This window comes from Chrysochloris asiatica, unplaced genomic scaffold (assembly GCF_000296735.1).
Source record: "Chrysochloris asiatica unplaced genomic scaffold, ChrAsi1.0 scaffold00027, whole genome shotgun sequence".
NCBI lineage: Eukaryota > Metazoa > Chordata > Mammalia > Afrosoricida > Chrysochloridae > Chrysochloris > Chrysochloris asiatica.
The window spans coordinates 2004416-2011629 of record NW_006408545.1 but is presented as its reverse complement, the minus strand read 5'-3'; positions in this window follow the sequence as shown (position 1 = coordinate 2011629).

The following is a 7214-nucleotide window of genomic DNA, read 5'->3' as shown; positions in this document are numbered from 1 at the left end:
ACAACATCCTTGTCTCCTGGGAATTTAGAGAAAAAGGCAGAAAGTAAGTCAAAGGTAAAATAATATTAAATCAGAAAGGAATGAAAGGCATAGGTGATTGTGATTTAATGCATAAGGTCACCAGGAAAGTGTTGCTGATAGGTAACATTTGATGAAAGCCTTCTTACAAATAGAAGAAAACATGCAAACAAATAGGAAAGGATATTCTAGGCAATGAGAAAAACTAATGATACAGCCATGAGTGACCCAAAAGTGCATTCGACTTGTTTCAATAAGAACAAAAAGGCCTATATGGCTGGTTTAGGTTTGTTGAGGAAAGATGGTAAGAAAAGAGATCAGAAGGATACAATGGAGAGTACAAAAAGCAGGCTATGTGTGTTTTAAAACAACTGTCTTGGCTCAGCTTCAGTATAAAAAGAATGTATTTAGGATATACCCCATGCTAGAAGCTTGTTGTTTACATTATTAAGTGCATAGGAGCTGGTTACTACTCATAGTTTCTGAGGAGTTGCTGGTGGGTTGAACTGCTGACCTTGAGGTTAGCAGTCCAGTGCTTAGTCTATGGCATCATGCCAGGACTTTGAACTAGCAGCTAAGAGGATAGGACTAATGAGTCAGTGTGTCTTCCTTCCCAGAGTTCATAGCAATGAGAATGAGACTAGCAACATAATGTTTTATGCTTTCTTCTAGGTATAAGCTCAAGTTGCTAGGTTTTACTTAGAAGAATTTGTGTAAATTTGCTTGTGGCAGTCATAAAGACTAATTAAAGCAGTTACTACATAGGCTGAACTTTGAAAGACAAATCAGAGTGTATTGGTGACCAATGTGATTAAAAAGTATTCCAGATTGACTGACTGGTTTATTTAAAAGTACAAAGGCATAGAAAAGAATTGCAAACTGAGCTGAAGATAAGTAGTAAAAAGCATTGGAATCTGATAAAGGTTTAAATGTTACCCCTAAAACAGAGAACGTGATTAGATTTCCACTTAGAAAAGAAATAATATTAATGCCTATCTTGTACAATCATTGTAATGATTAGGGACACTTTAGTGTAAAGTTAAAATGCCTGGTTTGGATTAGGTAAACAGTAAACCCTATCTATTGTTTTCACATAGTAAACTCCAATCAACCAATAAACAAAAAGTGGAACCTATTCTGTCATAACTACCCAAGGACTCTTAAAAGGAAAATTGTGTTACTTTAAAAAAAAAAATTCCTGTTTAAGTACACCTCCATGATTTTTATGTTTCTTGTGAGGAAAAAGTAAAGTAAAGCTTGTTTAATTTTATTTGATTTTATGACATTGCTTTCAATAACCAAATGTTAAATTTGTAAGACTTGACTTGTGTACTAGTGTTTTAATTCTCTTAAGTGTCCCTGAAGGCTACTTCCTCTTCAATTTTTCCCAGTAAATGAGGCAAGCAATACTAAGATCTTCCAGAAACATCTAGCCATCTAAAATGGAGAGATGAATCATTCTGCCTACATAAACAAGCTAGATATTAGAAAGGTGGTTGGGTTTGCTCCTCATAGATTTCAGGGTGTCTTCAAACTGAAATCTCAGTGTTCTCAGTGTGCAAAATCTGAGATAGACGTTTAAGTAAGGAAAGTACTATTCACCCAGTAAACCCAAAATAAGAGGATCATACTGGCCATAGATTGCCTTTCTGACATTTCCTCGGGATTCTACAAGAGTCTCCCCTTTCCCCCTCCCCCAATTAAGACCATTTAAGTGTGTGTTAAACAACTATAGAATACTAAATAAAAAGTTTGGCCAAAACAACAACAAAAAATTATTATGGGATTGCCATTAGTAGGAGTTTACTCAATAGCCATTGCTAAGGTCAATAAAAGGAGCTCTGGTAGCGTAGTGGTTATAAATTGGGTTGCGAACCTTAAGGTCAGCAGTTTGAAACTATCAGCTGTTCCAAGGGAGAAAGATGTGCTCTGCTCCCATAAAGATTTACAGCCTCGGAAACCCTGTAAGGGTCACTATGAGTCAGAACTGGATCCACGGCACATAATCACCACCACCAAGGTCAATAAGCAATTAATACATATATTTAAAAACTGACAAAACAACAAGATCCATTCATTAGCAGAAATCCATTCAATTCAATAGTGGTGAACATTAAAAACAACAAAAAAAGTAGAAATGGTTTAAACATATTTAAGAGCCAAAGTTACCAAATGGGTGTGAATATTAGCAAGAAGAAGAAATCCAGCATGACTCCTATCTAGACAATTAAATAACTGAGCAAATGCTGATGACATTCATTATAATAAGATAAACAAGAAGAATAGGAGCTGGTTAGTACGTTATTGAAAGAGAGAGAGAAAAAAAATGAGATCAAGCTGAGACATTTGAGGTATCTACAGGACAGGGACTGAAACTCGGGAAGCATAATGGTTAAAGTGTTTGACTGCTAAGCAAAAAGTCAGCACGGCCGCTCTAACCCACCAACCACTCAGTGGGAAAAAGATGTGGCAGTGTGCTTCTGTAAAGTTTACCACCTTGGAAACTATGGGCTGGTTCTACTCTATCCTAGACGGTTGTTCTGAATTGGAATCTATGGCAATGGGTCAGCTTTGTTATTGGATTGGTCACAGAGATTGAAAAGTGTAGAGACTATGAGAAATTATTTGTTATGAGAAGAGAACTTTTCTGTGGATGAGATTTGGTAGATAAACTATTATACAAGAGAAGAGGGACAAAAATGCTTTCCACATAATATTTGTGCTAGATGGATAAACATAAAAACAAAGATCCCATGAAAGAAACTCATTACATCTCAGAGAAGTTTAAAAAGAACCATTCAGGATTGGTATCACTTCAAAATGTACTTTTTTGTGTATTTTTTTAAATTTGCAGCGTTATAGCTTAAATGTCCTGTCACTTCACAACAACAAAGTCCTCTCACTAACTTCAATCAGTATCATGACACGTAGTCTAAGAGCTTAGAGTGGGAAATGAGCAATGGCAGTAAGGTTCATGTCTCAGAAGACAAAATTCTATTTGGTTTATGTTCTTTAAACATTTGGAGATTGCTATTTCTCATTTTCATACTGGAAATTCAAATTAATAATTATTTAATGTTCAATGAGTAAAGAGCTCTGGTAGTTTAGTGGTTACAAATCTGGTTGCGGACCTCAAGGTCAGCAGTTAGAAACTATCAGCTTTCCGCAGGTGAAAGCCTCATCTTTCTACTCCCGTAAAGATTTACAGCCTCGGAAACCCTGTACAGGGTCACTATGAGTCAGAACTGACTTCACGGCACATAAACACCACCACCAATGGTCAACGAGTAGAGAACTCTGATTAAGTGATATTGTTGATGAGAAGTTTCCCTGTTAAGTACCATTTATATCCCTGCTCGTCTTTTTTTTTTTTTTTTAAACTGTATTCTCATTGTACTTGAAAATAGTGCTTGATACTAATCCAGAGATAGCTGACAATTTCCTTTTTAAAAAAAAATACTCAGGAGATCTGTAGTCTCATCCACATAAATACTGACTTCTCATAGCATTATTTCAGTAATTATGTCTGAACATTCCTTAAGTTGCGTAAAAATTATTTTTATTTTTAAATGCTATATTTGCCTATCTTATTCTGAGTTGATGATAATTTGGTGTTTCAGTGAATCAGTACTAAAATCCATTAAACTGTATTGTTCTACTGTAAAGACTAGCTACTGTGGGCGTGTAAGTAGTCATTCCATCTTCCATTGAAAAGTGCAATGCTAAAATGATCAGCATGATGTAATCCCTATATTTCTAAGCATAATTTTGTAACTGCATAGTTCTGGAAAAGTCCAGATACCAGTAAAACTTTGGAATCCTCACGCAAAGGTCTCTGTTGCTGTTTTAGTATTTATTTTGACATTAGAGTTAAGAAATGAGCACTCCATTTTCAAATGTCTTGAACTGCCTACTACTGTAAATCAAGAATCACATAACGAATAATAGACACTGCTTTCTCTCTCTCTACAAAAACAAAACACATAAAAACTATTGTTAGAAATTTTCATTTCTAGACAGAACCTATCTTATGCTTATTACTTGCAAAAGGGATATGCTGGTAAACACAGATTTTGATTAGCTAGAAATTGAGAATAAAGAAGATTGCACAGATGCATATTGAAAACAGCAGATATGCAAGAGAAAAATAGAGACAGAAATCAATAGGCTGCAGGTGAATTGTGACTTAGAGATGAAAGAATGAAACGGAAGTTTTATTAACAAGAGCTAGAAGTACAAATTATGCAATGAATAGTTAAGTGTTTTGAAATAACTCTTCTCAGCTAAGATAGCTTAAATTAAATACTGTAAAGTTGCTATTAATCAATGTCAAGGACATAGAACTGAAAAGTTCTTATGTTTTTAAAAGGGAATAAATGTGTTCTATATAGCATTATTTTTCCTAAAGAGAATGGGGGATTTATGCCAGCTATAGACATCTCTGAACTGATTAAAATAAGTAGTATACATTAGAAACAAATTATGCTTCCTTGCATTGGAGGAGAATGTAAAGAGAGAAAAATAGGACAATTATGCTCGAGTTTAAAACTGGAGACACTGAGTAAGGCAGAAGGATAGAGTTTGTTATATCAATGGGAGATTAATAGATTTTCCAAATTTAATCCATAAAAGGGACTGTGTAATTAAGCTAATATCTTTAATTCCTAGAGGAATATATACAGCCAGATGGAGAACATATAATTTTTTTCATTTCCAAGTGGGATAGGAAAGTTTAGAACTAGATTTTAAAGAAAAAAAAAATTGACTTTAGAGGCTTGGGTCGCTATGGGTCGGAACTGATTCGATGGCACATAACAACAACAACAACATCCTTGAAATAAGCCATGATATTGAAGCACTAGAGTATATTTTCATGATATGTATAAGATAGAGGTGGTACTATAATAGGATTAAATGATTCGTAAAGCAGTAGAAACAGGACAGAGAGTGGGAAACCAAATGTGAATGATACTATTCCTTTTCTGTCTTGGCTCCAAAATTTAAGCAAGTTTCCTAAACATTACAAAATGTCAAGAAAAATAGGGTAAACAAAGTAAAAGGCATAATTTTGCACTATATCTGATTCAAGAGTAGGTATATCTTGAAAATAACCATGTATTCTGGAAAACTTAAAAAGCAAAAGAAAAGAAAACGAAAAATCCTATTAAAGGATTCTAGTGACTTGTGCAGCCAAAATGCTCCTTAGAAGTAAGCATGGAGGACTTTATCTTATGTTCTTTGGACATGTCATCAGGAGAAACCAGTTGCTGGAGAAGGATATCATGTTCGGTAAATTAGAGGCTCGATGAAAAAGAGAAGACCTTCAATGGGATGAATTGAAACAATGGCTGCAACAATGAGATCAAATACAGCAATAGTTGTGAGGACGGTGTAGCACTGTGTAGTGTTTTGCTCTGGTGGGTATGAGTTGGAACTGATTCAATGATACCAACGATAACAGTGACAGAATCAAAATAGACAGGATTTGAATGGAGCAAGTAATAAGCACAGAATGTGTCACACTTTTTTGTTAGCTGCACTCTTCATCCAATTTCAAATAGATTTTTCCTCTGTTTGTGTTTGCTTATTTATTATTTTGATTTTGGAAACAAAATCCCCCCCTTTAAGTTTAAGGTTATGTTCCATTTTAAGTTAAAATTCTTTTAAAATGGGCTGGTCTTATTAACAGAATGAAAATGACACAGGTAATCATCAGTGAAAATTATCCAATCTGAGGAAGAGACAAAACAAAGATTTAAAAAAACTGAACCTCACTTCAGTGATGTGGAAGACAATATCCAAAGGTGTAATACACCGATAATTGGAGTCCCAGGTGGAGAAAAGAGAAATAATAGAAAAGAGGCAATATAAGATGGTTAATTTTTGTGTCAACTTGGCTAGACTAAGGTTTCCAGTGACTAGGTCAAACACTAGACTAGTTGCTGTCTTATAATGTAATATTGTTGTTGTTGTTAACTGTAGTCCAGTCAGTTCTGTTTCATAGAAGCTGGTCGGCTTGAACCATTGATCTTGTGGTTAGCAGTCCAGTATTTATCTTACAGTGTCACAAAAGGAATCCATAGTGCAATGCTGTTTTTGTTGTTGTTAAGTGCCATCAAGTTGGTTCCAACTCATAGCGTCCCTGTATACAGTTTCCAAGGAGCAGCTGGTGAGCTTGAACCACCAACCTTGCAGTTCAAACCAACTTTACAGTTCAATGCATTTTGCCATATGCTCAGATACCAGCCATGCTGGTCTACTGCAGGTATCCACCTGATCTGGTCAAATCCTCCAAAACTTTGCTCATCTTCACCTTTCTTGGCCCCTGATAAAATGCAACTAAAAGAAGATTATTCCATTGCTCTGAGTCGCTCTCAAGGTATCAATATAATGTTAGATTTTCTAAGTTGCATAACCCATTGATTCATTCCTTTACCTTCAGCTAATATTTCCCACTATTTTTGCCCAAACATTTCCATCTTGGGAACAGACATCAGATTCAGCTGCTGTACCAGTATAGGCAGCTGGTAGCAAGACCAGTCTAACAAGAACATCCCCCTCAATCCACCCAGTTATGTATGTAGAAGACTAGGAGGCCATCTTGACACTAGGCAATATGGTACTATTCACTTTCAACCTTAAATTTGCCAGATGAGAAGATGCAATCCATCCCATCTGGTTCTTGGGAATTTTGGCATATAGTGCCAGGGGTATAGTTACAGTCTGTTGTGGAGGCAACACCCCTGTTTCTGGCCTCATGTCTGCATTCCGGGTCCTGGAAACACAGCATCTGGCAGGAAAAAAGGAATTTCAGGTGATGTGGGGAAGAACTGTACAATGACACTAGTGTCTTAACCCCACCAGAGAAACATGGGAATTTATCTAGTGGTGATCCTTCCTTTGCTCCTCTTATGTTGAGGACTGTGAACCAGCCTTTCATGCCTTTATCTCATCTCATTTTAGAAAACACAAGTTTTAATTGCCCATTTGAATTCTCTATCAAATTATTACTCTGATGTGTATGTCTATTTAATATGAGTTTCTTGATCCATTGCTGCACCCTGTGGGCTGTAAAGTATGTTCCTTGGTTTGAGAAAATATAATTTTGTGCCCCAGATTGGTACAGTATCTTTGCTCTAGTTTCTTAATGGTGTTTTGGCATTTGCATCCATACATAATATGCAAAGCCCAGTCCA